Raw genomic sequence first — 21,941 nt, 5'->3', positions numbered from 1 at the left:
ACTGGGGTCTACAAGTGAGGAAATCCGGAATCCATTTGCACAAGGGGTTACTGAGGCCCAGGTCCTGGAGTTTACTGATTAGTTTTGAGGGGATGATGGCGTTAAATGCCGAGCTGTAATCGATAAAGACCATCCTGATTTATGCATCTTTGCTCTCTAGATGTTCCAGGGTTGTGTTAAGAGCCAACAAGATAACATCTACTGTAGACCTATTGCTTTGGTAGGTGAATTGGAGTGGATCCAATTCGCCATTATGATAGGAGCTGATATGCTTCAACACCAGTGTCTTAAAACACTTCATCAGTGTGGATGTAAGTGCCAATGGGCAATAGTCATTTAGACAGGTTACCATGCTTTTCTAGGGCACTGGTATGACTGAAGCCTGCTTCAGTGCAGGTACCACGCACTACCAGAGTGAGAGGTTGAAGATATTTGTGAATACACCAGTTGGCTAGGTAATCTGTCCAGATGGATGTTTCCCTTGGATTCACTCTCTTCAAGGCAATTCACATGTCATCTTCAAATACTGAGACCAAATGATCATCTGGAGACGTGGGGTACACAATGGTTCCGCTCTGTTCTGATGATCAAAGTGAGCATAGACGGCATTGAGCTCATCTAGAAGAGAAGCCCTGCTTTTCCCTATGTTGCAAAATTTAACTTTGTAGGAGGTTATGGCATTCAAACCCTACCACAGCTGTCAAGCATCCCTCGTTGATTCCAGTCTAGTCCAGAATCTCGACTTCACGCAAAAGATGGTTTTCTGGAGATCATACCTGCACTTCTTGTAGCATTCCTGACCTGCAGACTTGGATCTCTCTGACCTGGCTCTCAGCAGGCTCCAGATTTCATTGTTCATCCAGGGCTACTGATTGTAGAAAGCCCTGAATGATATAATGAAGACATGCTCATCCATAACTGTTTTAAATAAAGAAGAACAATTAATCTTGAGATTTTTTTCCCTTTACTTTCACTGACTGAAATCTCAAAAAGCTTCAAGATATTCACTTCAACGACGGCCATTGTGCTTGCCACTGCCTTCCTTTAATTTACTCTTACTAATCAATCCCAAACGCCAATTGCTGATCAATGCGTTTTCATAAATTGTGAGTAACTCTGCCTTTAAAATCTTAATTGTTGTCCTGATTAAAAGGTAGCTTGATAACACATTTCATACTGTGGGTTGTCCAACCACATGTTCAATAGCTCTAGAACCATCCTAGAGCATCACAGTCACCAATGTACATTTTTGCAAATCAAAGGGCGCAAGGCATTTTATGTTAAAAAAAAACTCATTTATTGAACACTAAACACAAAGCGTGGTAAAAGTACTTCATGTAATTATGTCATTTTGTCAGACCAGCCTCTTAAAGTGAACCCCCAACTCAACTCAACTTATACACATTTCCATCCATTATATTACCCTTAAAACAACACCATTGTTGGCTGAACCAAAAGTGATGATGAATCAGCATTTAGGAGGGAGATTGAAAATCTAGTTGAATGGTACCACTACAGCCTCTCACGCAATATCAGCAAAAGCAAACAGCTGATTATTGACAACAGAAAGAGGAAAATGAAGGTCTATGAGCCAGTCCTCATTAGGGGGATTGGAGATGAAGAGCATCAGTAAGTTTAAATTCCTTGGCGTTATAATTTCAGAGGATTTGTACTGGGACCGGTGTGTAAGTGTTATTTCAAAAAGGCATAGCAGCTCTTTGACTTTCCTAGGAGTTTGTGCAGATTCAGCATGTCATCTTAACCTTTGATAAAAGTATATAAATGCGCAGTGGAGAGTATCCTGACTGGTTGCATCATGGCCTGGTATGAAAACACCCGTGTTCAAGAATGGAAAAGCCTACAAAAATTAGCAGAAACAGCCCAGTCCATCACAGGACGAGCCCTTCCACCAATGAACACATCTACATGGAACAAAGCCACCAAAACACAGCATCCAGCCTGTACCCCCACCATTCAAGCCAGGCTCTCTTCTTGCCACTGTCATTGGAAAGGAGCCTCAGATCCCACACAACACCAGGTTCAAGAACAGTTATTACCCTTCAACCATCAGGCTCCTGAACCAGCACGAATATCTTCATTCACCTTATCACTGAACTATGGACCACGCAACTCGTGTTCTCAGTGTTATTTATTTACTTAGTTATTTATTATTATTATTGTATTTGCATTTTGTTTCATTTATACATGGGTTGTTAGACTTTGTGTGCAGTGTTCCATTGATTCTATTGTACTTCTTTGTTCTACTGTGAATGCCTGCGAGAAAATTAATCTCAAGGTAGTATATTACATATTCATACTTTGATAATAAACTTATTTTGAACTTTATTTCTATGTGGCTGCAATTGTGTGTGGGTGTGCCAGCTTTTGTAGAGTGTGAGAATGTGAACGTGTGCATGTATATGTGTGTGTGTGGGGGGAGTGGGCAGTGGGAGGTAGCGTGTGAGAGTGTATGTCAGGGCTGCAGTGTGAGTGACTGTTTATGTCAAAGGAAGCATCTGCAGCTATGTTAAGAACTCATCTTGTATGTGATCAAAGGACAGGTGGGTTGTTATGGCTTGAGGATGAACATGAGTAGTTTAAATAGGGCAACAGATTGTTTATTTGGATGTGGCTTTGACTGTCAACACATACCAGGGCTTAGTCACATACATCCAACTGGTTTCTGGAATTTTGTATACATGTACTTTCATCCAGAGTACCTCGGGGTCTGAGTTGCTGCAAGCCATTCTCAGGGTCACTGGATGTTATTTCTGTATGAGAACCTTCATTGTAGCACACCAATCCAGAAACTAGAAGAAGTGTTGAGCAGACTGAAAAGGCCGACTTAGACCATAGGTGATAAGACATAGGAGCAGAATTAATCCATTCAGCCTGTTGAGTCCACACTGCCAATTCATCACGTTGGATCCTGGATCACATTCAACCCCATACACCTGCTTTAGAACATAGGACCAAAAGACATAGGAGCAGAATTAGGCCATCTGGTCCATCAAGTCTGGTCCACCATTCAATCATGGCTAATCCTTTTATCTATCTCCTCCTCAACCTCAGTTCCCAGCCTTCTCCCCATAACCTTTGGTGCCCTGTCCAATCAAGAACCTATCAATCTCTACCTTAAATACACCTAATGACCTGGCCTCCACAGCTTCCTGTGGCAACAAATTCACCACCCTTTGGCTAAAGAAATTTCTCCACATCTCTGTTTTGAAAGGGTGCCCCTCTATCCTGAGGCTGTGCCCTTTTGTCCTAGACTCTCCCACCATGGGAAATATCCTTTCCACATCTACTCTGTCTAGACCTTTCAACATTTAAAAGGTTTCAATGAAATCACACCCATCCTTCTGAATTCTGGTGAGTACAGACCCAGAGCCATCAACATTCCTCATATGATAATCCCTTCATTCCTGGAATCATCCTTGTGAACCTCCTCAGGACTCTCTCCAATGCCAGCACATCTTTCCTAAGATGAGTGGCCCAAAACTGTTCACAGTACTCAAAGTGAGGCCTCAGCAGCATAGTTCCCTCTAAGCTGTGCAAGTGTGCACGCGCACACGTTTTTCAACCAGCGAACAAAGGAAATTAATGTGCGCACAAAAGGTTAGTTACCTAAAATAATGTAGTCGGTAATAATTATACTTATTGAAAATAATCGTTTACCTAACTGTTTCTGTTAACTAGTTAGTCAGTTTTTCAAATACCACAATGCACGTCACTAACTTATGTCACCTCACCTATCCTGTTCCGGTTTGTACAGCTGCATCACAGCGGCAGCCATGTTTGGCAGACAGCGTTCATATCGTAAAGTTTACAAAGATCTGTTTCAAATTCTGTGGTTAGCTTACTATGTTTTTATTGGAAAAAATATTGATTCACTATGTCGAATTCAAAAGAAGCGAAGGGTGTAAAGTGCAAAGGAACAGCAAATGTGTTTAACATTAAATGGCTTAACAAAATAGTAGAAACTGTTACACTGAAAGCTCATGAGGTCATGAACATTCAGCTAAGAGAAATATTTATGTATGATTCGGAAACTGGAGTTATCTCTTTGTATTTTCGTGATGCGAAAGTTGCTGGAGAATTTGCTAGTGGAAAGAAGTGGGATGATATTTGGAAACTCGACCTTTTGAAGCGTCATTTGGCAAGTAAATCGCATTTAGACGGTGTACAAAAGCTCAGACAAGAGACCCGTCATTACCCGTTACAGGAGTGCTACACATGTTACGGTTGAGTGCAGATGAGTGAGAGCGAAAATGATCAAACCCAGAGATCAAAGTTGAGGTACAAGAATGGTCAGCTTTTGATTTCTCCGCAATTGCAGATTGTGACTTCACATTTGAGAATGAACAAGTTAATGCCTTAAGTCTAAAATATCACGATTTTCTAGCAGAAATTATTGTAATAGTTAGACAGTTTAGTGATTTCAAATTTTCTGTGCAAGAAAAAATTAAATCTAAACCGATTTCAAACTTTGCTCAAATGGTGGTATTTGTACTTCAAAATGAACAGTTTTGCAACCTTGCACAGTTGATGGACATTGGGGGAACCTTTCTTGCGTCTAGTGCAGACTGTGAGCGAGGTTTTAGCCTAATGAATCAACTCAAAAACAAGCTGAGAAACCGTTTAGGTGAATGTCATTTGGATATGTTAATGAGAATCAAAAGCTATCAATGGGATGGAAGTTCTATTAGTCAAGATAGAGTTTACGAAGAATGGGTAAATGCCAAAGACAGGAGAGAGAAAAAATAACTAAGTGACTTAAATATAATAAAAATTAACTATCTCCAACCTGATGCCATGAACATTGACTTCTCTAACTTCTATTAATGCTCCTCCTCCTTTCGTACCCCATCCCTTATTTATTTATTTATTATTATGCTTTTTTTTTTCTTTCCCCTTTTTTTCCTCTCTTTTTTCTCCCTCTGTCCCTCTCACTATAACTTCTTGCTCACCCTCTGGGCTTCTCCCCTCCCCCTTTCTTTCTCCCTAGGCTTCCCGTCCCATGATCCTCTCCCTTCTCTAGCCTCGTATCCCTTTTGCCAATCAACTTTCCAGCTCTTAGCTCCATCCCTTCCCCTCCTGTCTTCTTCTATCATTTCAGATCTCCCCCTCCTACCTTCAAATCTCTTACTATCTCTTCTTTCAGTTTGTCCTGATGAAGGGTCTCGGCCCGAAACGTCGACTGTACCTCTTCCTATAGATGCTGCCTGGCCTGCTGTGTTCACCAGCATTTTTTGTGTGTGACTTAAATATGTATGTTATTTTGTTGCTATGCTGTGCAGTTTTATGTCAAATATTTTGTAAACCTACATAATCTTTCCCATGTGTGCATTCAGTGTGCACATACTTCTGTCACAGGAAAAAAAATTGCACAACATAAGATTTTTGTGCACAATGACTACTAAAAATTAGAGGGAACATTGCTCACTAGTGCCTTATAAAGCCTCAGCATCACATCCTTGCTCTTGTATGCTAGACCTCTTGAAATGAATATTAACATGGCATTTGCCTTCCTCACCATTGACTCAACCTGCAAGTTAACTTTCAGGGTGTTCTACACAAGGACTCTCAAGTCCCTTTGTATCTCAGATTCCTGGATTTTCACCCCATTAAAAAAATTGTCTGCACATTTATTTCTACTACCAAAGTGCATGACCGTGCATTTTCCAACATTGTATTTCATTTGCCACTTTCTTGCCCATTCTCCTAATCTGTCTAAATCCTTCTGCATCCTAGCTCTTTCCTCAACACTACCTGCCCCTCCACTAATCTTTGTATTATCTGCAAACTTAGCAATGAAGCCATCTATTCCATCATCTTAATCACTGATATACAGCATAAAAAGAAATGGTCCCAACACCGACCCCTGCAGAACACCACTAGTCACTGGCAGCCAACCAGAAAAGGATCCTTTTATTCCTATTCGCTGGCTCCTACCTATCAGCCAATGATCTAACCATGGTAGTAACTTTCCTGTAATACCATAAGACCATAAGACAAAGGAGCAGAAGCCGGCCATTCGGCCCATCGACTCTGATACCATGGGCACTTAACGTGGTAAGCAGCCTCATGTGTGGCATCTTGTCAAAGGGCTTCTGAAAGTCCAAATACACAACATCCACTACATCCCCTTTATCTATCCTACTTGTCATCTCTTCAAAGAATTCCAACAGGTTCATCAGGCAGGATTTTCCCTGAAGGAAACCATGCTGACTTTGTACTATCTTATCCTGTGTCACCAAGAACTCCATCACCTCATCCTTAACAATTGACTCTAACATCTTCCCAACCACTGTGGGCAGGCTAACTGGTCTATAATTTCCTTTCTGCTGCCTTCCTCCTTTCTTAAAGAGTAGAATAACATTTGCAATTTTCCATTCCTCTGGCACCATGCCAGAGTCCAATGATTCTTGAAAGATCATTTCTAATGCCGCCACAATCTTTAACGCTACCTCTTTCAGAACTCTAGCTTTCTCACCATATCCCTTGATCCCCCGACCAATCAGGAATCTATTGACTTCTGCTTTGAATATATTCATGGACTTGGACTCCACCGCAGCTGGTGGCAGAGCATTCCACATATCCACCACTCTTTGGCTAAAAAAAAATCCTCCGTACTTCTGTTCTAAAAGGTCACCCTTTAATTTTGAGGCTGTGCCCTCTAGATCTGGATACCCTCACCATAGGAAACACCCTCTCCACATCCACCTTATCTAGTCCTTTCAACATTCAGGAAGTTTCAATGAGATCCCCTTGCATACTTCTAAATTCCAGTGAGTACAGACCCAAAGCAGCCAAACACTCCTCATACATTAACCCCTTCATTCCCTGAATCATGCTTGTCAACCTCCTCTGGACTCTGTCAAATGACAATGACCCCTTTCTGAGATAAGGGGCCCAAAACTGTTGACAATACTCCAAGTGTGGCCTGACTAGTGTCTTGTAAAGCTTCAGCACTATCTCCTTGCTTTTATATTCTATTCCCCTTGAAATAAATGCCAACATTGCATTTCGCTTCTTTACCACAGATTGAATCTGTGAATTAACCTTTTGGGAGTCTTGCACGAGGACTTCTAAGTCCCTTTGCACTTCTGATGTTTGAATTTTCTCTCCATTTAGATAATAGATTGCAATACTGCTCCTTTTCCCAAACTGCATTATCATATATTTTTCAACACTATGTTCCATCTGCCACTTTTTTGCCCATTCTTCCAATTTGCCTAAGTCCTGCTGCAACTGCATTGCTTTCTCAGCACTACCTACCCCTCCACCTATTTTCATATCATCTACAAACTTTGCCACAAAGCCATCAATCCACTTTCTAAATCATTGACAAACAATGTGAAAAGTAACAGTCTCAATACTGACCCCTGGGGAACACCACTAGTCACTGGCAGTCAACCAGAAAAAGTCTCCTTTATTCCCTCTCACTGCCTCCTACCTGTTAGCCATTCCTCTGTCCATTTCCTGCAACACCATAGGATTTTATTTTGTTAAGCAGCCTCATGTAAGGCACCTTATCAAATGCCTTCTGAAAATCTAAGTAAATGACATTCACTGCCTCTCCTTTGTCCACCCTGCCTTTTCCTTCCTCGAAGAACTCTAAGAGATCTGTCAGGCAATATTTCTCTTTACAGGAACCATGCAGATTTCATTAATAGTCTACGAGTATCCGGAAACCTTGTCCTTAATAATAGACTCCAATACTCTCCCAAACACTGAGGTTAGGTTAACTGGCCTATAATTTCCTCTCTTTGGTCTTCCTCCCTTCTTAAAGAGAGGAGTGACATTTGCAATATTTAAGTAAAAGATCATGTCCAATGCATCTGTTATCTCTTCAGCAACCTCTTTCAGGATTCTGAGATATAGTCCATCTGGTACAAATGACATTCACCTTAAGATCTTTCAGTTTGCTTGGCACTTTTTCCTTTGTAATAGCAATGGCTCTCATTCCTGCTCTCTGACACTCTGGCATACAGCTAGTGCCTTACAGTATTAAGAATGAAGCAAAATACTTCTTAAGTTCATCTGCCATTTCTTTGACCCCCATTACTATCTCATTGGAGTCAATTTCCAATGGTCCAATATCAACTCTCACTTACTTCCCTTTTATTCTTTATACAGCTGAAAATAACTTTTAGTATCCTCCTTTATATTACTGGCTAGTTTGCCCTCATATTTCATCCTTTCCCTTATATCTTTTTAGTTGTCTTTTGCAGGATTTTAAAAGCCTCCCGATCATCCAATTTCCCACTCACATTTGCTGCCTTATATGCCCTTTCTCTGGCTTTTTTTTTTGCAATCCTTAACTCCCCTTGTCAGCCACGGTTGCCTACCCCTGCCATTTGAGAACTACTACTTCTGTGGGACTTATCTATCCTGGACCTTGTGAACTATTCCCAGAAACTTCAGCCATCTCTATTCTGCTGTCATCCCTACCAGTAACCCCTCCTGTCAACCTGGGCAAGCTCCTCTCTCATGCTTCTTACAAGTCAGAAAGTGACTTATGTGCAAACAGAAAATGAACTCACTTACTGTACTGAGGTGAAAGCAAAAGGTCTACCCCCAAACCAAGAAATAAAAACCCTTCAAGTGATTCTATCCCTACTAATGTAACTGAGCTGAACACACATCTGTGGGACTTCTGGAGGTGGAGCAAAGTCAAGATGGTGCTAAACGGTAATTCTTTTGTTTGCATCTTCGGAAACAGCTCTATTTCTATCTTTGATATCTTTTTTCCCCTTTTCAAGGTTCTTTTGAAAACCCTGGCCTGGAGTTACACTCTGACTTCAGTTTTTAGTGGGAATGGGACCTGCTGTCAAGGCCTCACGACCGGCAGCTTTTTGATATCCCAAGGATGAAGCCTGGAAGGCAAGTGCGCCTTCAGGGTTCTGGATTTTTATGGCTCTGGAAATGTGCTGATTCTAGGCTGGTGCCCCTGACCGAAGCGTCACAGGAGAACACGGAACATCACTAGCTTCTGGGAGTTGTGTGTCCAGAGAGCTGCACCTTTCTGGTACCAACTCTCTGGGTGCAGAGTTCAGAAAAAGCAATGCAGCAACAGGTTTTTAAAAATGTAAATCAGTGAGTTGTTTGTTATGTCTCCACTCGCACTGTGAAATGGGGACGTCTCTTTTTCCCTTATTAGGGAGAGAGAGAGAGCCTGTGGTATGTGGAATTATCTGAAGTTTTTGGGGTACTGCTAGTCTGTGCCTTTATTGATGCTTGCTGCACACTTGAGTTTCCTGGTGGAGGGTGCTAATGCTTTTTTGCTGGTGGGGGGGCTTTGGTGTTCTAACGTTTTAACTGTCATTCATTCTTTGGGGCACTCCTTTGTTTTCCTAGATGTTTACGAAGAAAAAGAATTTCAGTATGTATACTGTATACATTTCTCTGACAATAAATGTACCTATTGAAGCCTATAGGTCAGATATTTGCAGTAAGAATGCATTACTCAGAATCAGAATCAGGTTTATTGTGACTGACATGAATTGATGTTTTGTGGCAACAGTATAGTGCAGCCATATCAAATTACTATAAGTTACAATTAAAAAAATAAATAAATAGTAAAAAGAGAAAGCAAAGGTAGTTTATGGGCAGTTTAGTAAACTAATGGCAGAGGGGAACAAAACACATCAAAAATTTAACTGAAATTCCTATTCTAAGATGCTGTGGGGTTGCAGTGTCAGAACCAAAACTGACCGTGAGGAAAGGAAGGCCTTAAGTATCAATTTAAAAGACAAACTGTTTGTCCAGGTCTATGCTACAACAATGTCATTGATGTAACAAATCATCGCTAAGTAGCTTGAGCAGTGTTTTAGCTTCGCTATTGATTGCATTTGTGAGCTAATGAGGATTACTGATAAAATTAAATAAATTATTCACCAAAGCAACGCTATTGTGTTAATGTACATTCAACATCTCTACAGTCGGCATTCAGGATGCAAGGTGGTATAATGAGAAGGAAAAGTTGTATTAATGAAATTATTAAGGGTTTGATTTTTGGTTTATAGGAATGGTGAGAGAGAAAACAGCTGCTGCAGTTAAGGATTGAAGTGCTGCAAGGAACCCTTTGCAAGAAGTCAGAGACAGAATACCTGAGAGGTCAGCATGATGATGTTACGTTTGTTTTTAACTAAAGACAAATGTGTCAGTAAAAAAAGATCTAACACATAGTTTATTAAACTCTCTGGTTCTGTCAGCTATGTAAGTCTAAGGAAGGTAATCTCTGGCCCCAGCCAAATGTGTGAGATTGAGGCTCGAGCCCACTTGTAGTATTGATGTGACTCGGACACCGCGGTAGATGGAACAAGCACGTTTATTCACCAGGCTTCCATTTTAACTTCTTTCCGTCCTGACGTCATACGCACTCTGACGCTACGAATATTCACACAATACATTACATCGCCCTTCTCAGGATTTTTTTTACAACACTGTGAATAACCAAAACAATGCCTTAAGTATGCCCTTCCTACAGTGCAACAACCATGACATAAACTAAAGAAAAATCTTAAGTTCTTGCAACACACATAAAAGTTGCTGGTGAATGCAGCAGGCCAGGCAGCATCTCTAGGAAGAGGTACAGTCGATGTTTCGGGCCGAGACCCTTCTATTCTGCATTGTATCTTACAATACTAACAGCAATGTATTTTCTTTTACTAACATAGATTAATAAACCTTTTATTTCACACCTTGGAACTTATAACATGTGTGACTTTGCCTCAAACTGTGTGAGACTGCATGTATGTCTAGTCTCTGTATCTAGCTGGAAGATTGACTTGTCTCCCAGACCGTGTGTGATACAACTGTGACTGTGCTTGTCCTTCATCAGTGTCAGTCTCTCGAGTGACCCCTGTGTCTTTGGGGTCTGCATCACTCTTGGTGTCGTTTGATTCCATGTCTGTATATGTGGAAATGTCCTGTGCATCTGTGCATGGAAACTCCCTCTCGCCTGTCTTCAGCAGATGCGTCCTATTCCTCCTGTAGACTCTTCCATCTGGCGTGCGAACTATGAAGGATCTTGGTTGCTGATGTCTGTTCACAACCACAGCTGGTTGCCAAGTGCCTCCACTCTGTATTCTGACATTTTCACCTGTATGCAGATCTGGCAACTGTCTTGTATGTCTGTCTTAGTAGCTCTTTTGCTTTATTTGCTTGTATTTTTGCTTGTCATGTACTTGAGCATTACCTTCAGGAGTCAGTAGAGTTGTGGATGTTGGAAATTTGGACTTCAGACGACATCTGAACAGCTGCGCAGGAGAGAACCCCACACCCTCAATCGGGTGTTGCGGTATTCAAGCAGAGCAATGTAAGGGTCACCGTTGCTGCTATATGCCTTCTTGAGCATGTTCTTGACAGTTTGTACAGTTCTCTCTGCTTGTCCATTAGACTGAGCATGCTTTGGACTGGAAGTAACATGTTGAAATTCCCAGCTTTCCGAGAACCCTCTGAACTCGCCACTGGCACATTGTGGACCATTGTCACTAATGACAATATCTGGAATACCATGTCTTGCGAATGTCGACTTCATTGTGGTAATGACACCTCGACTTGACGTGTCACTTAATGTGGTGATCTGCGGATATTTTGAATAGTAGTCCACACAATGCAGATATTCTGCACCATTGTAGTGAAAGAGATCTGTGCCAATCTTCTCCCATGGTCTTCCTGGTAGTGGGTGGGGAAGCAGAGGCTCTCTTGGATTGCTGTTTTTGTTTTCATTACAGACAGCACACTGAGACACAATGTCCTCTATCTGAGTTGACATGCCTGGCCAATACAGAATGTCCCTTGCTCTTTCTTTACATTTCACTATCCCCAGTTGTGACTCATGAATTCTGTTGAGCATTTCCTGTCTCATTTGGTTTGGTACGATGAGTTTTGCCGTTTTGAACATTAGTCCTGATGCATGTTAGAGTGAGTTTTTTGGGTAGATGATTTGTTTACACTTAAATGACTTTGGCCACCAAACTTCTATTTGACAAAGTAGTGTGGATTGTGTTCACAACAATGCACTTCCTAAAAAGGTGTGAATACCAGATGCTTCTGGCGCCATAGTTTGACCAGATGCTGTAGTTTCAAAGACAGTATTATCTATACTTTATAAATATTAATTGTCCTCTATGTTAGCACGTAAAGTACCAAATAAATGTATTGTGGATTTAACTTGCATTCCTAAAGGCTGTGGATACCAACCCAGACATGTTGGCGTTGGAAGGAAAGGATGAAGTCAGAAGGTGTGACGTTTGTATGTAGCTTCAAAAGGAAGCATTTTCGATGCATTGTCCATAACTTTTTAAGTAGCGATTGCCTTTGTATTTTGCATATAAATATCGAGCCCACATTGGGCTAGCAGACCTCTCTACCGAAGCGTCTCCGTCCGTATGAAGCCTGCTGTACCTTGTTGTGTCGAATAAAGAAGCTGCTTTGTATCTACCAGTGACTGTCTCTCTGGTGATTTCATCCACACTACAACATTTGGTGTCAGGAGTGGGATGCTTCGTGACTCGTCGTGTGGACAGCGTTCCTAGCAGTCTAAAGTTGGTGAGTATTTTTCTAAAATAACACTCACACTTGGATCTGTTCTGTCGGTGGTGCACGGGTTATGAAGTATCACGAATGTGGAGAGCTGAATTGGTAGATATAAAAGTAGTGTGCTTGTGTGTGCACGAGTGTTTATGTAAGTGAGGAATCTTTGCATGTTAACTTGGACCACCAGTTGCGAAAGGTGGTAACCAACGGTACGGTTCAAGATGCCAGAGTAGGGGTGTGTATACTCGTTCGGGGAGCTGAATTTTAGTGTATGCATTTGCAAGTGTGATGCAAGGGAATACAGCAAGCATCATGAGTTCCGGTACTCAAAAGTGGCAAATTGTGGAATACATACTCTGCGGTTTTAAGTATGTACTGCTTGACTGCTACCTGCCTTTTATATTTTGCTTAGTGTGGAAATTAGTGTGTGGATATCTCAGGAAGGGTTTTACCCAGACAGATCTACCAGAATGGCACCTACTGAGGTCAGGCAACGTCAGGTTGAGAACCCTGATGATTCGAGCCAGCCCTTGACCTTGATTACGACCATTCATAAGCCCTTCACCCCCGGGTAGAAACAGAACATCTTGTCTAAGTTGCCCTCACTTAAAATTGCCTGTGGGAATTCAGAATTCTGTTGCAAGCTTGAGGAAATTGTTGAAATTCACCAGATGCACCCTAAAGATAGACATGTGTTAGTGAAAGTGAATTGCCCAAGGAATATGTGGGACAGTATGGATCAGGGGGTGTGGGATGGTACATGGGCAACTACCCGGAGTGCCAGTAATGAAAAAAGATATCTCTCTTTTAAAGGGGAAGTGAGGCAGCGACTGGCGGAGGCCAGAGTAGCTGGGGAATGATAATGGCAGTGACCCAGAGGGCTGACGAGACAGCCATGGATTATGCAGAACGTAAATACCGAGTGTACGCGGAGTATTTGGGGTTAGATATTCCAGGGAGGGATGACCCAGTCTTCCTAAAAATGCTGAAGGAAGGCCTGAACTCAGCCCACCAGGACATTTTCAATTTAGGCATAACAGTGGGGTCCAACTACTCTGCGATAGTTTTGTGGGCCAGTGAGATAGACCAAAGAAAAGGTAAGAGAAATCGTAAAGTGGGTATAGTGGATGCAGCTGCTATGATGTCCCGGAGAGTTTGTTTTGCTTGCCAGCAGCCAGGGCACCTAGCAGAGGACTGCCGGACCAGGTATAAGACAGTGAAGGAGTTGATATGCTACAGCTGTGGCCTATCGGGACATGGCTGCAGACTGTGTCTAAAAGGGAAGGGGAAAACCCAGGCGAAGGTCACGGTAGACACCCAGTCACTCACCTCATCAGCGACCGGTCCTACTGTGGATCAGATCAAAGAGCTAGTAACGGTGCCTCTTAGGGCAGAAAAAGATGTGGCAGCAGGCTCCACTGCCAGCGCTGATGACCCGCGGACGTACACAACGGTATTGTTAGGGGGACGGCAATGCAATATGTTAGTGGACACAGGGGCATCAGTATCGATAACAGATTTACCCTTACCAACAACCAGACAGGCCAGTTATATCAGGGGTGTAGGAGGGAAAACAGTAAAAGCAGAAAGAAGCGAGTCGCAAATACTAGAAATTGGGGGAGTGCAGCTTCCAGTGTATTTCTGGGTATATCCAAATAATGAGGGCACGAGTCTTGGAATAGACATCCTAAGGGAAGCAGGAGCTGTTATAGATTCGGGAAAGGGAGCAATAATATGGACGAGTCAGGTGCAGTGAACGCATACAACCAACAGAATACACGACCTGCCTAGTATAGTTGCAGCCGCCCTGATCATCAGAGACGGCAGCCCAGATGGGGTCCATGGGTTACCTTGTCAGCAGTTCCCTGCAGTGTGGGCTAGAGACAAGCAAGATTGTGGTCGAGTAAAGATAGACCCAGTTAAAATAGAGGAGGGTCTGAATAAACCCCCTAAGCAGGACCCTTTACATACTGACACACTGACCACTGTTCAGGGTATAGCGAAGGAACAAGAACACCAGGGGATACTCAGAGAGACTGCGGCCATTCCAGAACATAAAATTTTCCCTGTTCCTCCGAGAGCAGACATTACTGCAAGTAAGGAAGCAGGGGAACAAGAGGCAATTGAAATTGCAAGTGTGCAGGAGAAAATGACAGGAGCCAGCTTAGTAAAATTATATGAAGAGGTAGAGGATGAAGAGAAGGAAAAATGAAGGAGAAAAGGAACAAAGGAGGGACCAGATGGGTGCTGGACATATGGGGAGGAAAGAGTTACGGTGGCCCCACCCTGTATTAGACCGATACTACTAAAGTTATATCATGGGGTGATGCATCAGGGAAGGCAGAGTATGATCACAACGCTTGGGCAGGACTGGTGGTGGCCAGGGATGTTGAGAAATTCTGCCGCCGTTGTATCATTTGTGCCCAGCATAACCCTGGTAAGGGCAGAAAGCTACAGCTGGCAAATCAGCCTCAGCCGAGGGGACCCTGGGAAAACATCCAGATAGACTTCACAGGGCCCCTGCCAGAAAGCAGGGGGAAAAGCTACTGTCTAGTAATTATGGATCACTTTCCCCGGTGGATGGATGCTTTCCCAACAAGGGACTGCACCACCCGCACTGCTGCATGGATCCTAGTTCAGGAAATCCTCCCAAGATGGGGAACCCCAGTTCAGGTGGATTCAGATCAGGGAGCATAGTTCACGGGGAAAGTGATGATGGAAATGTGTCGACTGCTAGGAATTCGACAGCGGTTCCACGTACCCTATCACCCCCAGAGTTCGGGGATGGTAGAAAGGATGAACCGAACAATCAAGAATGCTTTAGCCAAAGCTATAGCTGAGACAGGAAAGACATGGGTTGATGTATTACCAGGAATCCTGATAAGATTGTGCGCAACCCCGAACCGCACTTTGGGTCTCAGCCTCTACGAATTATTGATGGGGCGAGCAATGCGACTCCCTTATGGGGTAATTACAGGTTGCGGGGAGCCTGGGGCTTACAGTGATAGAATGACCCAATATTTGAAAGATCTTTGTAACCAGTTTAAAGTGTTCAAGGACCGAGCGAAACAACAGCAGCGAATCGCTGATCAGAAAGAGCCAGAGGGAAAAGGGATAGTCCTTCCACAGCCCAGCGACCAAGTTGTGGTGAGGGTGCTGCCAGAAAGGCCGGGGTTTGCCCCCAGGTGGATAGGACCACAGACGGTACTTTTAACCAATGATATGTGTGGCTGTGTATAGACTCGGCAGGGCAGCCAGTGGAAACACTGGACCCAGATTAAAGCATATGACTCACCCTCCTGTTGCTCCCACAGACAGAGCGAGGGACCAAGTGTACCCAGTAACCATGTAATTACAGAGAACCTAAGAGAGGAACACCAGCCGGCCGTGCCAGACCAGACCACAGCTGATGAAAATATACCCGGAGAAAACGCGAAGGCAGAAAACACTGAGAACATGGCAGAAGACATGAGAGCCTGTTGGAAAACTATGAATAGCCTGCTAAAGAGTGATGATGGTCGCACTCTGTAAAGAAGGCTGGCTGCTGAAGGTAGATGATTGATTTTATAGCATAGTATAGAAAATTATTTGGGAAATAGATGGGGAGGGATTTTTGAGTTAAAGCATAGACGGCAAGTTCCATCACTTTGATGCCATTTCAGACTGCACACGACATCTGAAAGCAGTCACCCCCAGTCTGAGGAGCTGGGCCCTTTTTAGCAGTTGGGCCAGTGATCCACTGGACAGTTCAGAAAGGGGTGCCACCGGGGAGAGGTCCTTGCAGACATTTACGTAGAGGCCACCCCAAAACCTTCCTGTACATCGATGAGAAGGCCTGTGGGTGCTCCTAGAAGGAGAGTTTCAGCGACCAGACGATGAAGGGCTGAAGACAAAGGAATGTGATTAAGCTGCAGTCAGCTGCAGGGAAAGAGCCAACAGGCACACCAAAGGAGCTGCACTTCCTAAAGTCTTGGAGCAACCTCTCTGCTTACCATTTGGTAGGTAGCGATTAGTTAGTGCTAGGATAAATATTGAGGTACATAAAATTGGGGGGTTAAATTTCAAGACGGTGTTTTTGCGGCCCTATTTGAGCAGATCCTCCTAGGTTGGCCTTTCCTGATACAAATTTAATTTTTGTCCAGGAGGGCCAAGAGGAAGGACTGTTAGAGTGAGTTTTTTAGGATAGATGATTTGTTTACACTTAAATGACTTTGGCCACCAGACTTCTATTTAACAAAGTACTGTGGACTGAGTTCACAACAATGCGCTTCCTAAAAAGGTGTGAATACTAGATGATTCTGGAGCCATAGTTTGACCAGATGCTGTAGTTTCAAAGACAGTATTATCTATATTTTATAAATATTAATTGTCTTCTATTTTAGCACGTAAAATGCCAAATAAGTGTATTGTCTATTTAATTGCATTCCTAAAGGCTGTGTATACCAACCCAGGCATGTTGGCATCAGGAGGAAAGGATGAAGTTAGGAGTTGTGATATTTTGTATGTAGCTTTAAAAGGAAGCATTATCCATGCATCATCCATAACTTCTTAAGTAGCGATTGCCTTTGTGTTTAGCATATAAATATCGAGCCCACATTGAGCTAGCAGGCCTTTCTACCGAAAGCGTCTCCGTCCGTATGATGCCTGCTGTACCTTGTTGTGTTGAATAAAGCTGCTTTGTATCTACCAGTGACTCTATCTCTCCAGTGATTTCATCCACGCTACAACAATGCATAGCTGATTTCCCCTTTAAATGTCCAGTATTTCTGCATTGCCTTTGGAACATCTTTTCTTTCTGTTGGCCATCCATTCATTGTAATGTCCCTTAGCATTTGCATTTCAGGATAATCTGCAGTTGGTTTCCTGAACATGTTCAACTTCTCAGAGATGGGTAGCTGAGGTGTAATCCAGTTGACCTCCAGCTCTCTTCCTATTGCTCTTTGAGGTAAGCACAGCTCGAAGCATCAGCGATGTACAGTTCTTTTCCTGGCTTATAGGTGACTGTGAGAGTGTACCTCTGTAGCCTGAGAAGCATCCTTTGCAGCCTCATAGGAGCTTGGTGGAGTGGCTTTTTGAAGATGCTCTCAAGTGGTTTGTGATCACTCTCAACCTGGATTTCTTTACCATATACATATTGGTGGAACTTCTCACACCCATGAACTATGGCGAGTAATTCCTTCTCGATATGAGCATATCGGCGTTGACAGTCCATAAGTGCTCATGATCCATACGCCACAGGCCTCCCATCCTGCAGTATAACAGCTCCTATTCCCTCCAAACTGGCATCCACAGACATCATCACCGATTTATTGACATCATAGAACTTGAGTACTGGTGCATTGGTAACCAACTGCTGCAATGTGTCAAAACTTTTTTTTCGTTAGAATTTCCAATGCCCTTCAGTGTTGCTCTCTAGTACCTTCCAGAGTGGAGCGCTGACCTCTGATAAGTTGGGAACGAATTTGGCAAGATACTGTATCATGCCCATGAACCTCAATAGTTCTTGCTTGACTTCGGGTGGTGGTAGCTGTACCACAGCTCTGACCTTTTCATCATCTGGTTTTAGCCCATCAGCGCTGAGTACATGACCTATGTATTTGATCTCTGTAGTTCTGATCTTACATTTACCTTTGTTCAGTTTTAGGTTGTACTCACGTGCTCTCTCCAGGAGCTTCCTCAGTCTCTGATCATGTTCCTCAATTGTATCACCCCATATCAGCAAATCATCAATGATGTTGACCACCCCGTCCAGGTCTTCAATCATCTGTGCCACGGATCTCTGGAATACCTCTGATGCAGAGGAAATCCCAAAGGGTAGACGCAGGAAATGGTATCTCCCTATGGGTGTCTTGAAAGTGAACTTTCTTCATCCAGCTTGATCTGCCAGAAACCTTGACTTGCGTCTAATACTGAAAAGCATTTTGTATTAGGCATGCGGGAGACAACCTCTTCAACCATGAGCAGCGGGATAGTGCTCCGCTTTGATGGCTTGGTTGAGATCTTGTGCATCCATGCAAATCCTCGTCTTTTTTTTCTGTGATTACTGTCACCATACTATTCACTCTGTCGGTTGGTTCTATTTGTCTTGTTATGACTCCCATCTGTTCCATTCTGTGTAGCTCCTCCCCTACTTGATCCCTGAGAGCTACTGGAATCTTTTTCGGGACATGCACGACTGGTGCAATAGTTGGATCAATCTGGATATGGTGTTTCCCTGGTAAACATCCTAATCCAGAAAACAAGCCATCAAAGTCTTCGAGAGTGTCATTTTCTTTTTCAACACCATAGATTCGCTTCACCAGGCCTAGCTTTGTGCATGCTGCTTTGCCCAGTATTGCTGGAACATGTTACTGTATTAGTTCAAACTCGATCTTGTATTTTTGACCTTTGTACACACAGGTGAGTGCTTTTTTGCCCAGTGGCACCGTCTTGCGGCTGAAATAGGCAACAAGCTTGCAGGTCGATTTTCTCAGTCTTCCTCTGATGTCCAGTGAGTTGAATGTTTCTGCTGACATTACATTGCACTTTGCCCCAGTGTCAAGCTTAAATATCACATTCCTCCTGTTATCAGATCTTGAGTCTAATCATCTTCATCCTCCATCTCTGCATTGTCAATATTCTTGATGCATACCTCCTATTCCACTTCAACTGTGCCAATGAACATGTCACTGTTGCCCTCATTCTGCTCCACAGCATGCATTTTCCTTGCGTGCTCCTTTGATTTGCACATCTTTGCAAAGTGATTTCTTTTCTGGCATAACTTGCATGTCTGACGTAAGGCTGGACATTTTCTGTATCCACGTTTATAACCACATCTGTTGCAGTTAACTTCCTTTTGATGATCCTGTGGAGCTGGCTTTGTCCTGCTCTTGTCAGTTTTCACAGTTTTTATTTTGTGCACTTCAGTCTCTTCATTGAGCACTTTAACCTGACTTGACGTGATCTCGCTGGCACGGCAAACATCAATTGTCTTTTATAATGTAAGATCCACCTCTCTCAATAGCCTGCCTCTCACTTGATCATCTTGTATGCCGCATACAACCCTGTCACGTATTAAAGAGTCATGCAGTTGTCCGAACTCACAGTCTTTTGCCTTGTCCTTCAAATCTGTTACATAGGCATCTATGGTCTCTATTGGTCCTTGAGCCCTCGTGAAAAACATGTCGGATGTATGGTAGGTTTTTTTTCGGTTCGCAGTAATCTTGAAAGTTTTTCTTCAACACTTCAATTTTATCTTGCTCATCATCTTGGAAGACAAACGTATTGCAAACCTTTATTGCCTCCTCTCCTGCCACATGCAGAAACGTAGCACATTGCACTTTCTCCATCTTTTCAGCTAGGCCGCTGGCTAAACAGCTCAAACTTCTGGATCCATATTTTCCAGTTTTCAGCAAGATTACCTTGTAGGTTAAACTTGACGGTGGCTGTAACTGTGACATCTTTTACGTGTCTTCTCTTCCTTTTTTTTCGCGATTTCTTCTGACACCATGTAATATCGATGTGACTTGGACACCGCTGTAGATTGAACAACCAAGTTTATTCACGAGGTTTCCATTTTTACTTCTTTACGTCCTGACGTCATAGGCGCTCTGACGCTACGAATACTCACACAATACATTACACCACTCCAAAACACTGTGTGGATATTATGTGATTCATTACTCTGTTACAAATAGGTACCACAAAACAACAGACAGTATACCGTATACAACTAAAAGATTTAGCTTTATGTGGCATCTTCTCTCTTCATCCCCCCCCCCAAACCAAAGCCCCAAGCCCAACCTTAGTGTCTCTTATCAGAGAAACCTCCCCTTAAGCCACACAATTCTCCTATCACTTATCTTCAACAATTAACCCAAACAAGCAGCTTGCAGCACTGTAACAGTAAAAAATATGAACCAGGGCATTACACTTATTTACAGAATGGCTTCAGCTTGACCTCACTTTACTTGGGACACCCCAGCACCCCCAGAAACCAAGAGATTAAAGTGAGAGAAGCCTGATAAAATCTGGTATGGATAACCAAAGTCCACCCACTCTTATGCAGTTTACCAGCAATCTAATAGATTACTTGAAACACTTCAAAGAGTGATTCAATATATATTCAATGGTGAGCAGAGCAGATGGGGCAGAACAAAAACTGAAAGCGTGTATGTTTCAGCATGTAATTGACTATGATACTTTAGTCATCTATAACAGCTTTCAAATTGATGAGACAGCCTTTACGTTGGACACTCTGGTGACAAAATTTGAGGAGTATTTTGTCCCCAGTAAAAACATCACATTTGAAAGATACAAGTTATTTTCCTCTGACCAGAAACAAGGTGTTAGCTTTGACCAATACATAACTGAGCTTCTCACACTAAATAAATCCTGTGAATTTGGAGATTTGGGAGACTTACTACTCAGAGACAAAATAGTTTGTAGAATCCCAGATAATGGGCTCAGATAAAGCTTGCTCCCATGAAAAAGATTTGATGCTAGAAAAGGCTGTAAATATGTGTAGGGCAGTGGAGACCACACAAGCACAAGCTAAGGAGCTGCACAGGGCAGGAACAACAGTGCACACTGTGAAAACAGAGTGTCAATATGTTTGAATATAGCCCAAGTATGGAGAATGCTGGTTGACAGTTCAGACTTCAATGCAAACAGAATTGTAAGGGTAAAGAAAACAATAATTGCTAGGCCAAATAGGGCAGTTAACTACAACCCTCAAATAGAAAGCTAGATACCAACGCCATGGCTGAATGGAAAATCTAAATATAAAAGGCAATCCCAGTCTTCAGCATCAGTTGACTCAACAGTCCACCCAGAAGGCTGAATGCAAGCAGGCATTCGGATTGGCAACAATATTTCCTCCACAATCACCATCGGCACAGTTGTACCACAAGGTTCTATGCTTATTCCCCAGCTCTGCTTACTTTATACTTATGATGTTGAGGCTAAGTACAGCTCCAATGCAATATTTAACTTTGCTGATGACACCGCTGTTGTTAGACAAATCAAAGGTGGTGATGAATCAGCATAGAGGAGGGAATTTGAAATCTGGCTGAATGCTGCCACAACAATAGCCTCTAACTCAATATCAATAAAACCAAAGAACAGAATCAGAATCAGAATCAGGTTTATTGTCACTGGCATGTGACGTGAAATTTGGTAACTTAGCAGCAGCAGTTCAATCCAATACATTATCTAGCTGAGAGAGAAAAATAATAATAATAAATAAAATAAACATAATAATAAATAAACAAGTAAATCAATTACGTATATTGAATAGATTTTTTTAAATGTGCAAAAACAGAAATACTGTATATTAAAAAAATGAGGTAGTCTCCAAAGATTCAATGCCCATTTAGAAATCGGATGGCAGAGGGAAAGAATCTGTTCCTGAA

The 21,941-nt window shown here is 42.6% G+C and overlaps 1 long non-coding RNA gene across 1 annotated transcript in view; it reads left to right on the top strand.

The window, feature by feature from the left end:
* The window catches only part of LOC140204537 (uncharacterized), a 213,271-nt gene that overhangs the window by 166,948 nt on the left and 24,382 nt on the right, over positions 1-21,941 (top strand). Inside the window, exon 2 of the long non-coding RNA XR_011887664.1 lies at positions 10,032-10,122. This is a non-coding gene — a long non-coding RNA (uncharacterized lncRNA). The remainder of the gene's footprint in view (positions 1-10,031; positions 10,123-21,941) is intronic.

This window comes from Mobula birostris, chromosome 10 (assembly GCF_030028105.1).
Source record: "Mobula birostris isolate sMobBir1 chromosome 10, sMobBir1.hap1, whole genome shotgun sequence".
In the NCBI taxonomy this organism is placed as follows: Eukaryota; Metazoa; Chordata; class Chondrichthyes; order Myliobatiformes; family Myliobatidae; genus Mobula; species Mobula birostris.
The sequence above is the reverse complement of the archived record's forward strand: the minus strand, read 5'-3'. Positions and strand labels throughout refer to the sequence as shown.